We start from the raw sequence: 22,424 nt of genomic DNA, 5'->3' as shown, positions 1-22,424 counted from the left end.
TCTGGCCGCCTGGCCGGCCGGGCCGGCGGGGAGCGCCCCCGCCGGCGCGCGCCGTGGTGGGAGGGGCCTGAGGAGGCGGGGCCTGCAGCGGGGCCCGGCGGGGGCGGTGCCGGCGGCCCCCGCCGCGGGCGAGTGAAGGAGAAGGCGGGCGGAGCGGGAGGCAAAAAGCCTACAGCACCCGGTATTCCTAGGCGGTCTCCCATCCAAGTACTAACCAGGCCCGACCCTGCTTAGCTTCCGAGATCAGACGAGATCGGGCGCGTTCAGGGTGGTATGGCCGTAGACGGGGGCGGGGGCCGCGGGCTGCCTCTTGAGGCCCACTTTCGCTGGCGCTGGCGCCTTAACGCCAGCCCGGCGGCCGGCCCGCCCCGGCAGGGCCCCCTCGCCCGCCCAGGCAGGGGGAACGGAGGTCTCGGGTATCGGGCGGCGGCGGAGGGTTTGGCGACCACCTCCCAGCCCAGGGCGGCCGTGACCCAGCAAACCCTTCGGCGCTTGGCGCCCCGCCCAAGATCCCGCACGTCGCTCACAGGCACGTGGCCCCGGAGGCTTCAGGGCCCGGGGCCCGCGGTCCCTTGGGCCTCGGCCCTGCCCGCCCACGCGGCGCTAGGCGCAGCCCGGCCGCAGCCCGGGCCGGCCCTCCTGCCCGACAGCAGCTGGCCCGAAGCCACTGGGAGCCACCATTGAGTCGCCACGGCCCCTCAGCCCCGGCCAGGCCACCCTTGCCCCCACAGCCCCCGCCGAGCTCAGGACCCCGCCCCTGGTGGCCGGCAGGCCCGGGGAAGCGGCCCCTGCCCTCGATCCCGCTCCCGCACCCGGCCGCGGTGACACGCCAGAGGGGCGGGGTGGTGTGGGGGGGGGGCTTTTGTCGGAGGGAGCTGTGGAGGGACACACCGGCACACAGGTGGCGGCGCCGGGGCTGGGCGCCGGTGGGGGCGGCCAGGTGCAGGTCGAGGGGCTCGCGGGCCGAAAGGACGGCAACTGGGCCCGCGGCGGAGTCTGAGTCCGGGCCAGCCGCCCCAGGAGCGTCTGGGGTGCGGCTGCCTTCCAGGGCCGCCTTCTGGCCGCCTGGCCGGCCGGGCCGGCGGGGAGCGCCCCCGCCGGCGCGCGCCGTGGTGGGAGGGGCCTGAGGAGGCGGGGCCTGCAGCGGGGCCCGGCGGGGGCGGTGCCGGCGGCCCCCGCCGCGGGCGAGTGAAGGAGAAGGCGGGCGGAGCGGGAGGCAAAAAGCCTACAGCACCCGGTATTCCCAGGCGGTCTCCCATCCAAGTACTAACCAGGCCCGACCCTGCTTAGCTTCCGAGATCAGACGAGATCGGGCGCGTTCAGGGTGGTATGGCCGTAGACGGGGGCGGGGGCCGCGGGCTGCCTCTTGAGGCCCACTTTCGCTGGCGCTGGCGCCTTAACGCCAGCCCGGAGGCCGGGCCGGCCCGCCCCGGCAGGGCCCCCTCGCCCGCCCAGGCAGGGGGAACGGAGGTCTCGGGTATCGGGCGGCGGCGGAGGGTTTGGCGACCACCTCCCAGCCCAGGGCGGCCGTGACCCAGCAAACCCTTCGGCGCTTGGCGCCCCGCCCAAGATCCCGCACGTCGCTCACAGGTCCCTTGGGCCTCGGCCCTGCCCGCCCACGCGGCGCTAGGCGCAGCCCGGCCGCAGCCCGGGCCGGCCCTCCTGCCTGACAGCAGCTGGCCCGAAGCCACTGGGAGCCACCATTGAGTCGCCACGGCCCCTCAGCCCCGGCCAGGCCACCCTTGCCCCCACAGCCCCCGCCGAGCTCAGGACCCCGCCCCTGGTGGCCGGCAGGCCCGGGGAAGCGGCCCCTGCCCTCGATCCCGCTCCCGCACCCGGCCGCGGTGACACGCCAGAGGGGCGGGGTGGTGTGGGGGGGGGCTTCTGTCGGAGGGAGCTGTGGAGGGACACACCGGCACACAGGTGGCGGCGCCGGGGCTGGGCGCCGGTGGGGGCGGCCAGGTGCAGGTCGAGGGGCTCGCGGGCCGAAAGGACGGCAACTGGGCCCGCGGCGGAGTCTGGGTCTGGAGGGCTCTGAGCCTCCATCCGCTCTGGTGCCTCGGGGCTACCGGCCCGAAGCCTGGTAGCGCGACACCCCACCGGCCCACAGACGTAGCCTCCCCAGCTGTGCTCACAGCGAGTCCAACCGCAGCCTGCACCCCTCCACGGGACACTTGGATTACTCCCGCGATCCCCACGAGGTGCGGCACCCGGCGGCCGAATGGGCTGAGATCCTGCCCTTGCGCCGCCCTGTGGCCACCTCCGCCTCCCTCACGGTACTGGCCGAGGCCTCGGACCAGCGGGCCCCGGCTCCCAGCTCAGCGCTGCTCCTCCGCCCCTCTCACCTCCTGCCCGACGTCCAGGCTACCGAGCACCCTCCACCCCCGCCCACCTTCATGCCACTCAGCCGGAACCCGGGAGGCAATGCCAACTACCAGGTGTATGACCGTCTGGTGCTGAAGCGGCAACCGCAGGAGGGCCAAGCGCGGGCCAACTCGCTGCTACCTTCCACCTCGGCCTCCAGGCCCTCTCTGCACGGGAGCCAGACTGGGAAAATGAACTTACCAGCAGCAAATGGGGGCAGGGGCAGGGGGCGGCAGGGCATGGAGAGAGGAATAAAGAGCGCCAGAGTCCAGGAAACATTGGTGGTCTGTGGCTTGGAAGCGCCACTCCTTCTGCCAGCCTGGGTCCCTGCGCTTGGCTTCCTGCAATAAGAAGCCAGTGTCCCCTTCTTGGCCTGAGGGTCCCTTTGGTTTAGTGGCCACAGTTCCGCCAGCAGGCCCCTCCTGGTCCTATACCATGCACTAAGTACATCTGCAGCTGCAGACTCCAAACCCCTGGTCTCTGGGCACCTCCTCTGTGTCTCAGCTGTCCCTGTCCACAGAGAGCCTCATACAAGAAGTTGCTTCCAAACTGGGAGGTTCCACATCTGGGCAGGTCCAGCTCCAGGCCCAGTGAAGGGCATGAAGAAGGCTGAGGCTCTGGACTCCAGCCAGGCCTTCAGCAGGCCTCTGAGGCCAAGGTCTTCCTAGTCTCAAGAGGGGCCAAGAGACGCAATGTGTCATTTGAACAAGTGAGTCAGCGGGCGGTGAGCGAATGAATGACCGCTCGAGGGGATGTATGCCGGCCACCGGGCCCTGTTTGACTGTCCAGCCTCAGCTTACCTGACCCTGGTTACCAGGGAATGCCACTCTGGGCCCTCCTTTTCATCCCCCTCCCTCACTGTGACCTCACCACCTGCCCCATTATGACCCAGTCTGGCTCCCAGTTAAAACTGGAGGGCAGGGGGCCCAGGCAGTCCTGGGACCAACGGCCATGGGTGAGCGAAACTACTACCGAGCCGAGCCGTTCACTGGCCCCATCCCCAGGAAATGCCAGGAGCAAGGATACTCAATTCTTCTGATCCCGGTCAGCTTCATCTTGCTCAACGTGGGGATCAACGTGGTGACTATGGTCAGGGCAGGATCTGTGCAGCGCGGTTGGGGGAGCCCTGGGGTCTTGAAGGGGCTGAGGTGGGAGGGCTGCTGGGGTGTGACCGGACAAGGGTTGGATTTCAGGGCTCACCCTGCTCCCGGCCTCCCCCCTCCCCTTCTTCCCTCAACTCTGGAGGCATCTGAAGAGATTCTTGCGGGCACTTTTCAATCGTATTTTCCACAAAGGTGAGTGGGCGCCGGCGTGGGTTCAGGGGATGTGGGCCTGTCCCCTTTCTTCTATCCCTGCCTTGATTCTCAGCCCCTCAGGAACCCAGGCCCTGACCCATCTCGCCTTTCCCCACAGACAAGCAAGCCAGCTGTGTAGGCAGCCATCGCATGTGCATGCGCTGCTCCGTGGATCCCAAGAACCTGTGCTCAAGAGTTTCTTCCCGCTTCTGCCATCGCCCAAGCTTCCTGCTCGGGCAGGCAAACCACCTTGACTACTGCCTGCAGCGGGGCTCGGCGGGGGCGGAGCCGGCTGCCCCCCAACCCCACCCCCACCCCCCCCCCCCCCCCCGCCGCGGGCGAGTGAAGGAGAAGGCGGGCGGAGCGGGAGGCAAAAAGCCTACAGCACCCGGTATTCCCAGGCGGTCTCCCATCCAAGTACTAACCAGGCCCGACCCTGCTTAGCTTCCGAGATCAGACGAGATCGGGCGCGTTCAGGGTGGTATGGCCGTAGACGGGGGCGGGGGCCGCGGGCTGCCTCTTGAGGCCCACTTTCGCTGGCGCTGGCGCCTTAACGCCAGCCCGGCGGCCGGCCCGCCCCGGCAGGGCCCCCTCGCCCGCCCAGGCAGGGGGAACGGAGGTCTCGGGTATCGGGCGGCGGCGGAGGGTTTGGCGACCACCTCCCAGCCCAGGGCGGCCGTGACCCAGCAAACCCTTCGGCGCTTGGCGCCCCGCCCAAGATCCCGCACGTCGCTCACAGGCACGTGGCCCCGGAGGCTTCAGGGCCCGGGGCCCGCGGTCCCTTGGGCCTCGGCCCTGCCCGCCCACGCGGCGCTAGGCGCAGCCCGGCCGCAGCCCGGGCCGGCCCTCCTGCCCGACAGCAGCTGGCCCGAAGCCACTGGGAGCCACCATTGAGTCGCCACGGCCCCTCAGCCCCGGCCAGGCCACCCTTGCCCCCACAGCCCCCGCCGAGCTCAGGACCCCGCCCCTGGTGGCCGGCAGGCCCGGGGAAGCGGCCCCTGCCCTCGATCCCGCTCCCGCACCCGGCCGCGGTGACACGCCAGAGGGGCGGGGTGGTGTGGGGGGGGGGCTTCTGTCGGAGGGAGCTGTGGAGGGACACACCGGCACACAGGTGGCGGCGCCGGGGCTGGGCGCCGGTGGGGGCGGCCAGGTGCAGGTCGAGGGGCTCGCGGGCCGAAAGGACGGCAACTGGGCCCGCGGCGGAGTCTGGGTCTGGAGGGCTCTGAGCCTCCATCCGCTCTGGTGCCTCGGGGCTACCGGCCCGAAGCCTGGTAGCGCGACACCCCACCGGCCCACAGACGTAGCCTCCCCAGCTGTGCTCACAGCGAGTCCAACCGCAGCCCGCACCCCTCCACGGGACACTTGGATTACTCCCGCGATCCCCACGAGGTGCGGCACCCGGCGGCCGAATGGGCTGAGATCCTGCCCTTGCGGCGCCCTGTGGCCACCTCCGCCTCCCTCACGGTACTGGCCGAGGCCTCGGACCAGCGGGCCCCGGCTCCCAGCTCAGCGCTGCTCCTCCGCCCCTCTCACCTCCTGCCCGACGTCCAGGCTACCGAGCACCCTCCACCCCCGCCCACCTTCATGCCACTCAGCCGGAACCCGGGAGGCCATGCCAACTACCAGGTGTATGACAGTCTGGTGCTGAAGCGGCAACCGCAGGAGGGCCAAGCGCGGGCCAACTCGCTGCTACCTTCCACCTCGGCCTCCAGGCCCTCTCTGCACGGGAGCCAGACTGGGAAAATGAACTTACCAGCAGCAAATGGGGGCAGGGGCAGGGGGCGGCAGGGCATGGAGAGAGGAATAAAGAGCGCCAGAGTCCAGGAAACATTGGTGGTCTGTGGCTTGGAAGCGCCACTCCTTCTGCCAGCCTGGGTCCCTGCGCTTGGCTTCCTGCAATAAGAAGCCAGTGTCCCCTTCTTGGCCTGAGGGTCCCTTTGGTTTAGTGGCCACAGTTCCGCCAGCAGGCCCCTCCTGGTCCTATACCATGCACTAAGTACATCTGCAGCTGCAGACTCCAAACCCCTGGTCTCTGGGCACCTCCTCTGTGTCTCAGCTGTCCCTGTCCACAGAGAGCCTCATACAAGAAGTTGCTTCCAAACTGGGAGGTTCCACATCTGGGCAGGTCCAGCTCCAGGCCCAGTGAAGGGCATGAAGAAGGCTGAGGCTCTGGACTCCAGCCAGGCCTTCAGCAGGCCTCTGAGGCCAAGGTCTTCCTAGTCTCAAGAGGGGCCAAGAGACGCAATGTGTCATTTGAACAAGTGAGTCAGCGGGCGGTGAGCGAATGAATGACCGCTCGAGGGGATGTATGCCGGCCACCGGGCCCTGTTTGACTGTCCAGCCTCAGCTTACCTGACCCTGGTTACCAGGGAATGCCACTCTGGGCCCTCCTTTTCATCCCCCTCCCTCACTGTGACCTCACCACCTGCCCCATTATGACCCAGTCTGGCTCCCAGTTAAAACTGGAGGGCAGGGGGCCCAGGCAGTCCTGGGACCAACGGCCATGGGTGAGCGAAACTACTACCGAGCCGAGCCGTTCACTGGCCCCATCCCCAGGAAATGCCAGGAGCAAGGATACTCAATTCTTCTGATCCCGGTCAGCTTCATCTTGCTCAACGTGGGGATCAACGTGGTGACTATGGTCAGGGCAGGATCTGTGCAGCGCGGTTGGGGGAGCCCTGGGGTCTTGAAGGGGCTGAGGTGGGAGGGCTGCTGGGGTGTGACCGGACAAGGGTTGGATTTCAGGGCTCACCCTGCTCCCGGCCTCCCCCCTCCCCTTCTTCCCTCAACTCTGGAGGCATCTGAAGAGATTCTTGCGGGCACTTTTCAATCGTATTTTCCACAAAGGTGAGTGGGCGCCGGCGTGGGTTCAGGGGATGTGGGCCTGTCCCCTTTCTTCTATCCCTGCCTTGATTCTCAGCCCCTCAGGAACCCAGGCCCTGACCCATCTCGCCTTTCCCCACAGACAAGCAAGCCAGCTGTGTAGGCAGCCATCGCATGTGCATGCGCTGCTCCGTGGATCCCAAGAACCTGTGCTCAAGAGTTTCTTCCCGCTTCTGCCATCGCCCAAGCTTCCTGCTCGGGCAGGCAAACCACCTTGACTACTGCCTGCAGCGGGGCTCGGCGGGGGCGGAGCCGGCTGCCCCCCACCCCCACCCCCACCCCACCCCCCACCCCCCCCGCCGCGGGCGAGTGAAGGAGAAGGCGGGCGGAGCGGGAGGCAAAAAGCCTACAGCACCCGGTATTCCCAGGCGGTCTCCCATCCAAGTACTAACCAGGCCCGACCCTGCTTAGCTTCCGAGATCAGACGAGATCGGGCGCGTTCAGGGTGGTATGGCCGTAGACGGGGGCGGGGGCCGCGGGCTGCCTCTTGAGGCCCACTTTCGCTGGCGCTGGCGCCTTAACGCCAGCCCGGCGGCCGGCCCGCCCCGGCAGGGCCCCCTCGCCCGCCCAGGCAGGGGGAACGGAGGTCTCGGGTATCGGGCGGCGGCGGAGGGTTTGGCGACCACCTCCCAGCCCAGGGCGGCCGTGACCCAGCAAACCCTTCGGCGCTTGGCGCCCCGCCCAAGATCCCGCACGTCGCTCACAGGCACGTGGCCCCGGAGGCTTCAGGGCCCGGGGCCCGCGGTCCCTTGGGCCTCGGCCCTGCCCGCCCACGCGGCGCTAGGCGCAGCCCGGCCGCAGCCCGGGCCGGCCCTCCTGCCCGACAGCAGCTGGCCCGAAGCCACTGGGAGCCACCATTGAGTCGCCACGGCCCCTCAGCCCCGGCCAGGCCACCCTTGCCCCCACAGCCCCCGCCGAGCTCAGGACCCCGCCCCTGGTGGCCGGCAGGCCCGGGGAAGCGGCCCCTGCCCTCGATCCCGCTCCCGCACCCGGCCGCGGTGACACGCCAGAGGGGCGGGGTGGTGTGGGGGGGGGCTTCTGTCGGAGGGAGCTGTGGAGGGACACACCGGCACACAGGTGGCGGCGCCGGGGCTGGGCGCCGGTGGGGGCGGCCAGGTGCAGGTCGAGGGGCTCGCGGGCCGAAAGGACGGCAACTGGGCCCGCGGCGGAGTCTGGGTCTGGAGGGCTCTGAGCCTCCATCCGCTCTGGTGCCTCGGGGCTACCGGCCCGAAGCCTGGTAGCGCGACACCCCACCGGCCCACAGACGTAGCCTCCCCAGCTGTGCTCACAGCGAGTCCAACCGCAGCCCGCACCCCTCCACGGGACACTTGGATTACTCCCGCGATCCCCACGAGGTGCGGCACCCGGCGGCCGAATGGGCTGAGATCCTGCCCTTGCGGCGCCCTGTGGCCACCTCCGCCTCCCTCACGGTACTGGCCGAGGCCTCGGACCAGCGGGCCCCGGCTCCCAGCTCAGCGCTGCTCCTCCGCCCCTCTCACCTCCTGCCCGACGTCCAGGCTACCGAGCACCCTCCACCCCCGCCCACCTTCATGCCACTCAGCCGGAACCCGGGAGGCCATGCCAACTACCAGGTGTATGACAGTCTGGTGCTGAAGCGGCAACCGCAGGAGGGCCAAGCGCGGGCCAACTCGCTGCTACCTTCCACCTCGGCCTCCAGGCCCTCTCTGCACAGGAGCCAGACTGGGAAAATGAACTTACCAGCAGCAAATGGGGGCAGGGGCAGGGGGCGGCAGGGCATGGAGAGAGGAATAAAGAGCGCCAGAGTCCAGGAAACATTGGTGGTCTGTGGCTTGGAAGCGCCACTCCTTCTGCCAGCCTGGGTCCCTGCGCTTGGCTTCCTGCAATAAGAAGCCAGTGTCCCCTTCTTGGCCTGAGGGTCCCTTTGGTTTAGTGGCCACAGTTCCGCCAGCAGGCCCCTCCTGGTCCTATACCATGCACTAAGTACATCTGCAGCTGCAGACTCCAAACCCCTGGTCTCTGGGCACCTCCTCTGTGTCTCAGCTGTCCCTGTCCACAGAGAGCCTCATACAAGAAGTTGCTTCCAAACTGGGAGGTTCCACATCTGGGCAGGTCCAGCTCCAGGCCCAGTGAAGGGCATGAAGAAGGCTGAGGCTCTGGACTCCAGCCAGGCCTTCAGCAGGCCTCTGAGGCCAAGGTCTTCCTAGTCTCAAGAGGGGCCAAGAGACGCAATGTGTCATTTGAACAAGTGAGTCAGCGGGCGGTGAGCGAATGAATGACCGCTCGAGGGGATGTATGCCGGCCACCGGGCCCTGTTTGACTGTCCAGCCTCAGCTTACCTGACCCTGGTTACCAGGGAATGCCACTCTGGGCCCTCCTTTTCATCCCCCTCCCTCACTGTGACCTCACCACCTGCCCCATTATGACCCAGTCTGGCTCCCAGTTAAAACTGGAGGGCAGGGGGCCCAGGCAGTCCTGGGACCAACGGCCATGGGTGAGCGAAACTACTACCGAGCCGAGCCGTTCACTGGCCCCATCCCCAGGAAATGCCAGGAGCAAGGATACTCAATTCTTCTGATCCCGGTCAGCTTCATCTTGCTCAACGTGGGGATCAACGTGGTGACTATGGTCAGGGCAGGATCTGTGCAGCGCGGTTGGGGGAGCCCTGGGGTCTTGAAGGGGCTGAGGTGGGAGGGCTGCTGGGGTGTGACCGGACAAGGGTTGGATTTCAGGGCTCACCCTGCTCCCGGCCTCCCCCCTCCCCTTCTTCCCTCAACTCTGGAGGCATCTGAAGAGATTCTTGCGGGCACTTTTCAATCGTATTTTCCACAAAGGTGAGTGGGCGCCGGCGTGGGTTCAGGGGATGTGGGCCTGTCCCCTTTCTTCTATCCCTGCCTTGATTCTCAGCCCCTCAGGAACCCAGGCCCTGACCCATCTCGCCTTTCCCCACAGACAAGCAAGCCAGCTGTGTAGGCAGCCATCGCATGTGCATGCGCTGCTCCGTGGATCCCAAGAACCTGTGCTCAAGAGTTTCTTCCCGCTTCTGCCATCGCCCAAGCTTCCTGCTCGGGCAGGCAAACCACCTTGACTACTGCCTGCAGCGGGGCTCGGCGGGGGCGGAGCCGGCTGCCCCCCACCCCCACCCCCACCCCACCCCCCCCCCCCCGCCGCGGGCGAGTGAAGGAGAAGGCGGGCGGAGCGGGAGGCAAAAAGCCTACAGCACCCGGTATTCCCAGGCGGTCTCCCATCCAAGTACTAACCAGGCCCGACCCTGCTTAGCTTCCGAGATCAGACGAGATCGGGCGCGTTCAGGGTGGTATGGCCGTAGACGGGGGCGGGGGCCGCGGGCTGCCTCTTGAGGCCCACTTTCGCTGGCGCTGGCGCCTTAACGCCAGCCCGGCGGCCGGCCCGCCCCGGCAGGGCCCCCTCGCCCGCCCAGGCAGGGGGAACGGAGGTCTCGGGTATCGGGCGGCGGCGGAGGGTTTGGCGACCACCTCCCAGCCCAGGGCGGCCGTGACCCAGCAAACCCTTCGGCGCTTGGCGCCCCGCCCAAGATCCCGCACGTCGCTCACAGGCACGTGGCCCCGGAGGCTTCAGGGCCCGGGGCCCGCGGTCCCTTGGGCCTCGGCCCTGCCCGCCCACGCGGCGCTAGGCGCAGCCCGGCCGCAGCCCGGGCCGGCCCTCCTGCCCGACAGCAGCTGGCCCGAAGCCACTGGGAGCCACCATTGAGTCGCCACGGCCCCTCAGCCCCGGCCAGGCCACCCTTGCCCCCACAGCCCCCGCCGAGCTCAGGACCCCGCCCCTGGTGGCCGGCAGGCCCGCGGAAGCGGCCCCTGCCCTCGATCCCGCTCCCGCACCCGGCCGCGGTGACACGCCAGAGGGGCGGGGTGGTGGTGGTGGGGGCTTTTGTCGGAGGGAGCTGTGGAGGGACACACCGGCACACAGGTGGCGGCGCCGGGGCTGGGCGCCGGTGGGGGCGGCCAGGTGCAGGTCGAGGGGCTCGCGGGCCGAAAGGACGGCAACTGGGCCCGCGGCGGAGTCTGGGTCTGGAGGGCTCTGAGCCTCCATCCGCTCTGGTGCCTCGGGGCTACCGGCCCGAAGCCTGGTAGCGCGACACCCCACCGGCCCACAGACGTAGCCTCCCCAGCTGTGCTCACAGCGAGTCCAACCGCAGCCTGCACCCCTCCACGGGACACTTGGATTACTCCCGCGATCCCCACGAGGTGCGGCACCCGGCGGCCGAATGGGCTGAGATCCTGCCCTTGCGCCGCCCTGTGGCCACCTCCGCCTCCCTCACGGTACTGGCCGAGGCCTCGGACCAGCGGGCCCCGGCTCCCAGCTCAGCGCTGCTCCTCCGCCCCTCTCACCTCCTGCCCGACGTCCAGGCTACCGAGCACCCTCCACCCCCGCCCACCTTCATGCCACTCAGCCGGAACCCGGGAGGCCATGCCAACTACCAGGTGTATGACAGTCTGGTGCTGAAGCGGCAACCGCAGGAGGGCCAAGCGCGGGCCAACTCGCTGCTACCTTCCACCTCGGCCTCCAGGCCCTCTCTGCACGGGAGCCAGACTGGGAAAATGAACTTACCAGCAGCAAATGGGGGTAGGGGCAGGGGGCGGCAGGGCATGGAGAGAGGAATAAAGAGCGCCAGAGTCCAGGAAACATTGGTGGTCTGTGGCTTGGAAGCGCCACTCCTTCTGCCAGCCTGGGTCCCTGCGCTTGGCTTCCTGCAATAAGAAGCCAGTGTCCCCTTCTTGGCCTGAGGGTCCCTTTGGTTTAGTGGCCACAGTTCCGCCAGCAGGCCCCTCCTGGTCCTATACCATGCACTAAGTACATCTGCAGCTGCAGACTCCAAACCCCTGGTCTCTGGGCACCTCCTCTGTGTCTCAGCTGTCCCTGTCCACAGAGAGCCTCATACAAGAAGTTGCTTCCAAACTGGGAGGTTCCACATCTGGGCAGGTCCAGCTCCAGGCCCAGTGAAGGGCATGAAGAAGGCTGAGGCTCTGGACTCCAGCCAGGCCTTCAGCAGGCCTCTGAGGCCAAGGTCTTCCTAGTCTCAAGAGGGGCCAAGAGACGCAATGTGTCATTTGAACAAGTGAGTCAGCGGGCGGTGAGCGAATGAATGACCGCTCGAGGGGATGTATGCCGGCCACCGGGCCCTGTTTGACTGTCCAGCCTCAGCTTACCTGACCCTGGTTACCAGGGAATGCCACTCTGGGCCCTCCTTTTCATCCCCCTCCCTCACTGTGACCTCACCACCTGCCCCATTATGACCCAGTCTGGCTCCCAGTTAAAACTGGAGGGCAGGGGGCCCAGGCAGTCCTGGGACCAACGGCCATGGGTGAGCGAAACTACTACCGAGCCGAGCCGTTCACTGGCCCCATCCCCAGGAAATGCCAGGAGCAAGGATACTCAATTCTTCTGATCCCGGTCAGCTTCATCTTGCTCAACGTGGGGATCAACGTGGTGACTATGGTCAGGGCAGGATCTGTGCAGCGCGGTTGGGGGAGCCCTGGGGTCTTGAAGGGGCTGAGGTGGGAGGGCTGCTGGGGTGTGACCGGACAAGGGTTGGATTTCAGGGCTCACCCTGCTCCCGGCCTCCCCCCTCCCCTTCTTCCCTCAACTCTGGAGGCATCTGAAGAGATTCTTGCGGGCACTTTTCAATCGTATTTTCCACAAAGGTGAGTGGGCGCCGGCGTGGGTTCAGGGGATGTGGGCCTGTCCCCTTTCTTCTATCCCTGCCTTGATTCTCAGCCCCTCAGGAACCCAGGCCCTGACCCATCTCGCCTTTCCCCACAGACAAGCAAGCCAGCTGTGTAGGCAGCCATCGCATGTGCATGCGCTGCTCCGTGGATCCCAAGAACCTGTGCTCAAGAGTTTCTTCCCGCTTCTGCCATCGCCCAAGCTTCCTGCTCGGGCAGGCAAACCACCTTGACTACTGCCTGCAGCGGGGCTCGGCGGGGGCGGAGCCGGCTGCCCCCCACCCCCACCCCCACCCCCCCCCCCCCCGCCGCGGGCGAGTGAAGGAGAAGGCGGGCGGAGCGGGAGGCAAAAAGCCTACAGCACCCGGTATTCCCAGGCGGTCTCCCATCCAAGTACTAACCAGGCCCGACCCTGCTTAGCTTCCGAGATCAGACGAGATCGGGCGCGTTCAGGGTGGTATGGCCGTAGACGGGGGCGGGGGCCGCGGGCTGCCTCTTGAGGCCCACTTTCGCTGGCGCTGGCGCCTTAACGCCAGCCCGGCGGCCGGCCCGCCCCGGCAGGGCCCCCTCGCCCGCCCAGGCAGGGGGAACGGAGGTCTCGGGTATCGGGCGGCGGCGGAGGGTTTGGCGACCACCTCCCAGCCCAGGGCGGCCGTGACCCAGCAAACCCTTCGGCGCTTGGCGCCCCGCCCAAGATCCCGCACGTCGCTCACAGGTCCCTTGGGCCTCGGCCCTGCCCGCCCACGCGGCGCTAGGCGCAGCCCGGCCGCAGCCCGGGCCGGCCCTCCTGCCTGACAGCAGCTGGCCCGAAGCCACTGGGAGCCACCATTGAGTCGCCACGGCCCCTCAGCCCCGGCCAGGCCACCCTTGCCCCCACAGCCCCCGCCGAGCTCAGGACCCCGCCCCTGGTGGCCGGCAGGCCCGGGGAAGCGGCCCCTGCCCTCGATCCCGCTCCCGCACCCGGCCGCGGTGACACGCCAGAGGGGCGGGGTGGTGTGTGGGGGGGCTTCTGTCGGAGGGAGCTGTGGAGGGACACACCGGCACACAGGTGGCGGCGCCGGGGCTGGGCGCCGGTGGGGGCGGCCAGGTGCAGGTCGAGGGGCTCGCGGGCCGAAAGGACGGCAACTGGGCCCGCGGCGGAGTCTGGGTCTGGAGGGCTCTGAGCCTCCATCCGCTCTGGTGCCTCGGGGCTACCGGCCCGAAGCCTGGTAGCGCGACACCCCACCGGCCCACAGACGTAGCCTCCCCAGCTGTGCTCACAGCGAGTCCAACCGCAGCCTGCACCCCTCCACGGGACACTTGGATTACTCCCGCGATCCCCACGAGGTGCGGCACCCGGCGGCCGAATGGGCTGAGATCCTGCCCTTGCGGCGCCCTGTGGCCACCTCCGCCTCCCTCACGGTACTGGCCGAGGCCTCGGACCAGCGGGCCCCGGCTCCCAGCTCAGCGCTGCTCCTCCGCCCCTCTCACCTCCTGCCCGACGTCCAGGCTACCGAGCACCCTCCACCCCCGCCCACCTTCATGCCACTCAGCCGGAACCCGGGAGGCAATGCCAACTACCAGGTGTATGACCGTCTGGTGCTGAAGCGGCAACCGCAGGAGGGCCAAGCGCGGGCCAACTCGCTGCTACCTTCCACCTCGGCCTCCAGGCCCTCTCTGCACGGGAGCCAGACTGGGAAAATGAACTTACCAGCAGCAAATGGGGGCAGGGGCAGGGGGCGGCAGGGCATGGAGAGAGGAATAAAGAGCGCCAGAGTCCAGGAAACATTGGTGGTCTGTGGCTTGGAAGCGCCACTCCTTCTGCCAGCCTGGGTCCCTGCGCTTGGCTTCCTGCAATAAGAAGCCAGTGTCCCCTTCTTGGCCTGAGGGTCCCTTTGGTTTAGTGGCCACAGTTCCGCCAGCAGGCCCCTCCTGGTCCTATACCATGCACTAAGTACATCTGCAGCTGCAGACTCCAAACCCCTGGTCTCTGGGCACCTCCTCTGTGTCTCAGCTGTCCCTGTCCACAGAGAGCCTCATACAAGAAGTTGCTTCCAAACTGGGAGGTTCCACATCTGGGCAGGTCCAGCTCCAGGCCCAGTGAAGGGCATGAAGAAGGCTGAGGCTCTGGACTCCAGCCAGGCCTTCAGCAGGCCTCTGAGGCCAAGGTCTTCCTAGTCTCAAGAGGGGCCAAGAGACGCAATGTGTCATTTGAACAAGTGAGTCAGCGGGCGGTGAGCGAATGAATGACCGCTCGAGGGGATGTATGCCGGCCACCGGGCCCTGTTTGACTGTCCAGCCTCAGCTTACCTGACCCTGGTTACCAGGGAATGCCACTCTGGGCCCTCCTTTTCATCCCCCTCCCTCACTGTGACCTCACCACCTGCCCCATTATGACCCAGTCTGGCTCCCAGTTAAAACTGGAGGGCAGGGGGCCCAGGCAGTCCTGGGACCAACGGCCATGGGTGAGCGAAACTACTACCGAGCCGAGCCGTTCACTGGCCCCATCCCCAGGAAATGCCAGGAGCAAGGATACTCAATTCTTCTGATCCCGGTCAGCTTCATCTTGCTCAACGTGGGGATCAACGTGGTGACTATGGTCAGGGCAGGATCTGTGCAGCGCGGTTGGGGGAGCCCTGGGGTCTTGAAGGGGCTGAGGTGGGAGGGCTGCTGGGGTGTGACCGGACAAGGGTTGGATTTCAGGGCTCACCCTGCTCCCGGCCTCCCCCCTCCCCTTCTTCCCTCAACTCTGGAGGCATCTGAAGAGATTCTTGCGGGCACTTTTCAATCGTATTTTCCACAAAGGTGAGTGGGCGCCGGCGTGGGTTCAGGGGATGTGGGCCTGTCCCCTTTCTTCTATCCCTGCCTTGATTCTCAGCCCCTCAGGAACCCAGGCCCTGACCCATCTCGCCTTTCCCCACAGACAAGCAAGCCAGCTGTGTAGGCAGCCATCGCATGTGCATGCGCTGCTCCGTGGATCCCAAGAACCTGTGCTCAAGAGTTTCTTCCCGCTTCTGCCATCGCCCAAGCTTCCTGCTCGGGCAGGCAAACCACCTTGACTACTGCCTGCAGCGGGGCTCGGCGGGGGCGGAGCCGGCTGCCCCCCACCCCCACCCCCACCCCCCCCCCCCCGCCGCGGGCGAGTGAAGGAGAAGGCGGGCGGAGCGGGAGGCAAAAAGCCTACAGCACCCGGTATTCCCAGGCGGTCTCCCATCCAAGTACTAACCAGGCCCGACCCTGCTTAGCTTCCGAGATCAGACGAGATCGGGCGCGTTCAGGGTGGTATGGCCGTAGACGGGGGCGGGGGCCGCGGGCTGCCTCTTGAGGCCCACTTTCGCTGGCGCTGGCGCCTTAACGCCAGCCCGGCGGCCGGCCCGCCCCGGCAGGGCCCCCTCGCCCGCCCAGGCAGGGGGAACGGAGGTCTCGGGTATCGGGCGGCGGCGGAGGGTTTGGCGACCACCTCCCAGCCCAGGGCGGCCGTGACCCAGCAAACCCTTCGGCGCTTGGCGCCCCGCCCAAGATCCCGCACGTCGCTCACAGGCACGTGGCCCCGGAGGCTTCAGGGCCCGGGGCCCGCGGTCCCTTGGGCCTCGGCCCTGCCCGCCCACGCGGCGCTAGGCGCAGCCCGGCCGCAGCCCGGGCCGGCCCTCCTGCCCGACAGCAGCTGGCCCGAAGCCACTGGGAGCCACCATTGAGTCGCCACGGCCCCTCAGCCCCGGCCAGGCCACCCTTGCCCCCACAGCCCCCGCCGAGCTCAGGACCCCGCCCCTGGTGGCCGGCAGGCCCGGGGAAGCGGCCCCTGCCCTCGATCCCGCTCCCGCACCCGGCCGCGGTGACACGCCAGAGGGGCGGGGTGGTGTGGGGGGGGGGCTTTTGTCGGAGGGAGCTGTGGAGGGACACACCGGCACACAGGTGGCGGCGCCGGGGCTGGGCGCCGGTGGGGGCGGCCAGGTGCAGGTCGAGGGGCTCGCGGGCCGAAAGGACGGCAACTGGGCCCGCGGCGGAGTCTGAGTCCGGGCCAGCCGCCCCAGGAGCGTCTGGGGTGCGGCTGCCTTCCAGGGCCGCCTTCTGGCCGCCTGGCCGGCCGGGCCGGCGGGGAGCGCCCCCGCCGGCGCGCGCCGTGGTGGGAGGGGCCTGAGGAGGCGGGGCCTGCAGCGGGGCCCGGCGGGGGCGGTGCCGGCGGCCCCCGCCGCGGGCGAGTGAAGGAGAAGGCGGGCGGAGCGGGAGGCAAAAAGCCTACAGCACCCGGTATTCCCAGGCGGTCTCCCATCCAAGTACTAACCAGGCCCGACCCTGCTTAGCTTCCGAGATCAGACGAGATCGGGCGCGTTCAGGGTGGTATGGCCGTAGACGGGGGCGGGGGCCGCGGGCTGCCTCTTGAGGCCCACTTTCGCTGGCGCTGGCGCCTTAACGCCAGCCCGGCGGCCGGGCCGGCCCGCCCCGGCAGGGCCCCCTCGCCCGCCCAGGCAGGGGGAACGGAGGTCTCGGGTATCGGGCGGCGGCGGAGGGTTTGGCGACCACCTCCCAGCCCAGGGCGGCCGTGACCCAGCAAACCCTTCGGCGCTTGGCGCCCCGCCCAAGATCCCGCACGTCGCTCACAGGTCCCTTGGGCCTCGGCCCTGCCCGCCCACGCGGCGCTAGGCGCAGCCCGGCCGCAGCCCGGGCCGGCCCTCCTGCCTGACAGCAGCTGGCCCGAAGCCACTGGGAGCCACCATTGAGTCGCCACGGCCCCTCAGCCCCGGCCAGGCCACCCTTGCCCCCACAGCCCCCGCCGAGCTCAGGACCCCGCCCCTGGTGGCCGGCAGGCCCGGGGAAGCGGCCCCTGCCCTCGATCCCGCTCCCGCACCCGGCCGCGGTGACACGCCAGAGGGGCGGGGTGGTGTGTGGGGGGGCTTCTGTCGGAGGGAGCTGTGGAGGGACACACCGGCACACAGGTGGCGGCGCCGGGGCTGGGCGCCGGTGGGGGCGGCCAGGTGCAGGTCGAGGGGCTCGCGGGCCGAAAGGACGGCAACTGGGCCCGCGGCGGAGTCTGGGTCTGGAGGGCTCTGAGCCTCCATCCGCTCTGGTGCCTCGGGGCTACCGGCCCGAAGCCTGGTAGCGCGACACCCCACCGGCCCACAGACGTAGCCTCCCCAGCTGTGCTCACAGCGAGTCCAACCGCAGCCTGCACCCCTCCACGGGACACTTGGATTACTCCCGCGATCCCCACGAGGTGCGGCACCCGGCGGCCGAATGGGCTGAGATCCTGCCCTTGCGGCGCCCTGTGGCCACCTCCGCCTCCCTCACGGTACTGGCCGAGGCCTCGGACCAGCGGGCCCCGGCTCCCAGCTCAGCGCTGCTCCTCCGCCCCTCTCACCTCCTGCCCGACGTCCAGGCTACCGAGCACCCTCCACCCCCGCCCACCTTCATGCCACTCAGCCGGAACCCGGGAGGCAATGCCAACTACCAGGTGTATGACCGTCTGGTGCTGAAGCGGCAACCGCAGGAGGGCCAAGCGCGGGCCAACTCGCTGCTACCTTCCACCTCGGCCTCCAGGCCCTCTCTGCACGGGAGCCAGACTGGGAAAATGAACTTACCAGCAGCAAATGGGGGCAGGGGCAGGGGGCGGCAGGGCATGGAGAGAGGAATAAAGAGCGCCAGAGTCCAGGAAACATTGGTGGTCTGTGGCTTGGAAGCGCCACTCCTTCTGCCAGCCTGGGTCCCTGCGCTTGGCTTCCTGCAATAAGAAGCCAGTGTCCCCTTCTTGGCCTGAGGGTCCCTTTGGTTTAGTGGCCACAGTTCCGCCAGCAGGCCCCTCCTGGTCCTATACCATGCACTAAGTACATCTGCAGCTGCAGACTCCAAACCCCTGGTCTCTGGGCACCTCCTCTGTGTCTCAGCTGTCCCTGTCCACAGAGAGCCTCATACAAGAAGTTGCTTCCAAACTGGGAGGTTCCACATCTGGGCAGGTCCAGCTCCAGGCCCAGTGAAGGGCATGAAGAAGGCTGAGGCTCTGGACTCCAGCCAGGCCTTCAGCAGGCCTCTGAGGCCAAGGTCTTCCTAGTCTCAAGAGGGGCCAAGAGACGCAATGTGTCATTTGAACAAGTGAGTCAGCGGGCGGTGAGCGAATGAATGACCGCTCGAGGGGATGTATGCCGGCCACCGGGCCCTGTTTGACTGTCCAGCCTCAGCTTACCTGACCCTGGTTACCAGGGAATGCCACTCTGGGCCCTCCTTTTCATCCCCCTCCCTCACTGTGACCTCACCACCTGCCCCATTATGACCCAGTCTGGCTCCCAGTTAAAACTGGAGGGCAGGGGGCCCAGGCAGTCCTGGGACCAACGGCCATGGGTGAGCGAAACTACTACCGAGCCGAGCCGTTCACTGGCCCCATCCCCAGGAAATGCCAGGAGCAAGGATACTCAATTCTTCTGATCCCGGTCAGCTTCATCTTGCTCAACGTGGGGATCAACGTGGTGACTATGGTCAGGGCAGGATCTGTGCAGCGCGGTTGGGGGAGCCCTGGGGTCTTGAAGGGGCTGAGGTGGGAGGGCTGCTGGGGTGTGACCGGACAAGGGTTGGATTTCAGGGCTCACCCTGCTCCCGGCCTCCCCCCTCCCCTTCTTCCCTCAACTCTGGAGGCATCTGAAGAGATTCTTGCGGGCACTTTTCAATCGTATTTTCCACAAAGGTGAGTGGGCGCCGGCGTGGGTTCAGGGGATGTGGGCCTGTCCCCTTTCTTCTATCCCTGCCTTGATTCTCAGCCCCTCAGGAACCCAGGCCCTGACCCATCTCGCCTTTCCCCACAGACAAGCAAGCCAGCTGTGTAGGCAGCCATCGCATGTGCATGCGCTGCTCCGTGGATCCCAAGAACCTGTGCTCAAGAGTTTCTTCCCGCTTCTGCCATCGCCCAAGCTTCCTGCTCGGGCAGGCAAACCACCTTGACTACTGCCTGCAGCGGGGCTCGGCGGGGGCGGAGCCGGCTGCCCCCCACCCCCACCCCCACCCCCCCCCCCCCCCGCCGCGGGCGAGTGAAGGAGAAGGCGGGCGGAGCGGGAGGCAAAAAGCCTACAGCACCCGGTATTCCCAGGCGGTCTCCCATCCAAGTACTAACCAGGCCCGACCCTGCTTAGCTTCCGAGATCAGACGAGATCGGGCGCGTTCAGGGTGGTATGGCCGTAGACGGGGGCGGGGGCCGCGGGCTGCCTCTTGAGGCCCACTTTCGCTGGCGCTGGCGCCTTAACGCCAGCCCGGCGGCCGGCCCGCCCCGGCAGGGCCCCCTCGCCCGCCCAGGCAGGGGGAACGGAGGTCTCGGGTATCGGGCGGCGGCGGAGGGTTTGGCGACCACCTCCCAGCCCAGGGCGGCCGTGACCCAGCAAACCCTTCGGCGCTTGGCGCCCCGCCCAAGATCCCGCACGTCGCTCACAGGCACGTGGCCCCGGAGGCTTCAGGGCCCGGGGCCCGCGGTCCCTTGGGCCTCGGCCCTGCCCGCCCACGCGGCGCTAGGCGCAGCCCGGCCGCAGCCCGGGCCGGCCCTCCTGCCCGACAGCAGCTGGCCCGAAGCCACTGGGAGCCACCATTGAGTCGCCACGGCCCCTCAGCCCCGGCCAGGCCACCCTTGCCCCCACAGCCCCCGCCGAGCTCAGGACCCCGCCCCTGGTGGCCGGCAGGCCCGGGGAAGCGGCCCCTGCCCTCGATCCCGCTCCCGCACCCGGCCGCGGTGACACGCCAGAGGGGCGGGGTGGTGTGGGGGGGGGGCTTTTGTCGGAGGGAGCTGTGGAGGGACACACCGGCACACAGGTGGCGGCGCCGGGGCTGGGCGCCGGTGGGGGCGGCCAGGTGCAGGTCGAGGGGCTCGCGGGCCGAAAGGACGGCAACTGGGCCCGCGGCGGAGTCTGGGTCTGGAGGGCTCTGAGCCTCCATCCGCTCTGGTGCCTCGGGGCTACCGGCCTGAAGCCTGGTAGCGCGACACCCCACCGGCCCACAGACGTAGCCTCCCCAGCTGTGCTCACAGCGAGTCCAACCGCAGCCCGCACCCCTCCACGGGACACTTGGATTACTCCCGCGATCCCCACGAGGTGCGGCACCCGGCGGCCGAATGGGCTGAGATCCTGCCCTTGCGGCGCCCTGTGGCCACCTCCGCCTCCCTCACGGTACTGGCCGAGGCCTCGGACCAGCGGGCCCCGGCTCCCAGCTCAGCGCTGCTCCTCCGCCCCTCTCACCTCCTGCCCGACGTCCAGGCTACCGAGCACCCTCCACCCCCGCCCACCTTCATGCCACTCAGCCGGAACCCGGGAGGCCATGCCAACTACCAGGTGTATGACAGTCTGGTGCTGAAGCGGCAACCGCAGGAGGGCCAAGCGCGGGCCAACTCGCTGCTACCTTCCACCTCGGCCTCCAGGCCCTCTCTGCACGGGAGCCAGACTGGGAAAATGAACTTACCAGCAGCAAATGGGGGCAGGGGCAGGGGGCGGCAGGGCATGGAGAGAGGAATAAAGAGCGCCAGAGTCCAGGAAACATTGGTGGTCTGTGGCTTGGAAGCGCCACTCCTTCTGCCAGCCTGGGTCCCTGCGCTTGGCTTCCTGCAATAAGAAGCCAGTGTCCCCTTCTTGGCCTGAGGGTCCCTTTGGTTTAGTGGCCACAGTTCCGCCAGCAGGCCCCTCCTGGTCCTATACCATGCACTAAGTACATCTGCAGCTGCAGACTCCAAACCCCTGGTCTCTGGGCACCTCCTCTGTGTCTCAGCTGTCCCTGTCCACAGAGAGCCTCATACAAGAAGTTGCTTCCAAACTGGGAGGTTCCACATCTGGGCAGGTCCAGCTCCAGGCCCAGTGAAGGGCATGAAGAAGGCTGAGGCTCTGGACTCCAGCCAGGCCTTCAGCAGGCCTCTGAGGCCAAGGTCTTCCTAGTCTCAAGAGGGGCCAAGAGACGCAATGTGTCATTTGAACAAGTGAGTCAGCGGGCGGTGAGCGAATGAATGACCGCTCGAGGGGATGTATGCCGGCCACCGGGCCCTGTTTGACTGTCCAGCCTCAGCTTACCTGACCCTGGTTACCAGGGAATGCCACTCTGGGCCCTCCTTTTCATCCCCCTCCCTCACTGTGACCTCACCACCTGCCCCATTATGACCCAGTCTGGCTCCCAGTTAAAACTGGAGGGCAGGGGGCCCAGGCAGTCCTGGGACCAACGGCCATGGGTGAGCGAAACTACTACCGAGCCGAGCCGTTCACTGGCCCCATCCCCAGGAAATGCCAGGAGCAAGGATACTCAATTCTTCTGATCCCGGTCAGCTTCATCTTGCTCAACGTGGGGATCAACGTGGTGACTATGGTCAGGGCAGGATCTGTGCAGCGCGGTTGGGGGAGCCCTGGGGTCTTGAAGGGGCTGAGGTGGGAGGGCTGCTGGGGTGTGACCGGACAAGGGTTGGATTTCAGGGCTCACCCTGCTCCCGGCCTCCCCCCTCCCCTTCTTCCCTCAACTCTGGAGGCATCTGAAGAGATTCTTGCGGGCACTTTTCAATCGTATTTTCCACAAAGGTGAGTGGGCGCCGGCGTGGGTTCAGGGGATGTGGGCCTGTCCCCTTTCTTCTATCCCTGCCTTGATTCTCAGCCCCTCAGGAACCCAGGCCCTGACCCATCTCGCCTTTCCCCACAGACAAGCAAGCCAGCTGTGTAGGCAGCCATCGCATGTGCATGCGCTGCTCCGTGGATCCCAAGAACCTGTGCTCAAGAGTTTCTTCCCGCTTCTGCCATCGCCCAAGCTTCCTGCTCGGGCAGGCAAACCACCTTGACTACTGCCTGCAGCGGGGCTCGGCGGGGGCGGAGCCGGCTGCCCCCCACCCCCACCCCCACCCCCCCCCCCCCCGCCGCGGGCGAGTGAAGGAGAAGGCGGGCGGAGCGGGAGGCAAAAAGCCTACAGCACCCGGTATTCCCAGGCGGTCTCCCATCCAAGTACTAACCAGGCCCGACCCTGCTTAGCTTCCGAGATCAGACGAGATCGGGCGCGTTCAGGGTGGTATGGCCGTAGACGGGGGCGGGGGCCGCGGGCTGCCTCTTGAGGCCCACTTTCGCTGGCGCTGGCGCCTTAACGCCAGCCCGGCGGCCGGCCCGCCCCGGCAGGGCCCCCTCGCCCGCCCAGGCAGGGGGAACGGAGGTCTCGGGTATCGGGCGGCGGCGGAGGGTTTGGCGACCACCTCCCAGCCCAGGGCGGCCGTGACCCAGCAAACCCTTCGGCGCTTGGCGCC

At 67.9% G+C, this 22,424-nt stretch overlaps 10 non-coding genes across 10 annotated transcripts; all 10 read right to left on the bottom strand.

Moving 5' to 3' along the window:
• Positions 1 to 166: 166 nt before the first annotated feature.
• LOC132512360 (5S ribosomal RNA) lies at positions 167 to 285 on the bottom strand. Its single transcript, XR_009538096.1, has one exon. It is a non-coding gene; the product is annotated as a 5S ribosomal RNA (ribosomal RNA).
• A 937-nt stretch (positions 286 to 1,222) lies between these two features.
• On the bottom strand, positions 1,223 to 1,341 carry LOC132512332 (5S ribosomal RNA). Its single transcript, XR_009538066.1, has one exon. It is a non-coding gene; the product is annotated as a 5S ribosomal RNA (ribosomal RNA).
• A 2,694-nt stretch (positions 1,342 to 4,035) lies between these two features.
• Positions 4,036 to 4,154, bottom strand: LOC132512331 (5S ribosomal RNA). The gene has a single exon (XR_009538065.1). It is a non-coding gene; the product is annotated as a 5S ribosomal RNA (ribosomal RNA).
• Positions 4,155 to 6,885: 2,731 nt separating this feature from the next.
• Positions 6,886 to 7,004, bottom strand: LOC132512330 (5S ribosomal RNA). Its single transcript, XR_009538064.1, has one exon. It is a non-coding gene; the product is annotated as a 5S ribosomal RNA (ribosomal RNA).
• Positions 7,005 to 9,732: 2,728 nt separating this feature from the next.
• Positions 9,733 to 9,851, bottom strand: LOC132512329 (5S ribosomal RNA). The gene has a single exon (XR_009538063.1). It is a non-coding gene; the product is annotated as a 5S ribosomal RNA (ribosomal RNA).
• A 2,724-nt stretch (positions 9,852 to 12,575) lies between these two features.
• Positions 12,576 to 12,694, bottom strand: LOC132512328 (5S ribosomal RNA). The gene has a single exon (XR_009538062.1). It is a non-coding gene; the product is annotated as a 5S ribosomal RNA (ribosomal RNA).
• Positions 12,695 to 15,379: 2,685 nt separating this feature from the next.
• On the bottom strand, positions 15,380 to 15,498 carry LOC132512327 (5S ribosomal RNA). Its single transcript, XR_009538061.1, has one exon. It is a non-coding gene; the product is annotated as a 5S ribosomal RNA (ribosomal RNA).
• Positions 15,499 to 16,435: 937 nt separating this feature from the next.
• Positions 16,436 to 16,554, bottom strand: LOC132512326 (5S ribosomal RNA). The gene has a single exon (XR_009538060.1). It is a non-coding gene; the product is annotated as a 5S ribosomal RNA (ribosomal RNA).
• Positions 16,555 to 19,246: 2,692 nt separating this feature from the next.
• LOC132512324 (5S ribosomal RNA) lies at positions 19,247 to 19,365 on the bottom strand. The gene has a single exon (XR_009538058.1). It is a non-coding gene; the product is annotated as a 5S ribosomal RNA (ribosomal RNA).
• A 2,725-nt stretch (positions 19,366 to 22,090) lies between these two features.
• Positions 22,091 to 22,209, bottom strand: LOC132512323 (5S ribosomal RNA). Its single transcript, XR_009538057.1, has one exon. It is a non-coding gene; the product is annotated as a 5S ribosomal RNA (ribosomal RNA).
• Positions 22,210 to 22,424: the final 215 nt, after the last annotated feature.

This window comes from Lagenorhynchus albirostris, chromosome 20, assembly GCF_949774975.1.
Source record: "Lagenorhynchus albirostris chromosome 20, mLagAlb1.1, whole genome shotgun sequence".
NCBI classification, from domain to species: Eukaryota; Metazoa; Chordata; class Mammalia; order Artiodactyla; family Delphinidae; genus Lagenorhynchus; species Lagenorhynchus albirostris.
Note: the sequence above shows the minus strand (reverse complement) of the source record. Positions and strands in the feature narration are given on the sequence as shown.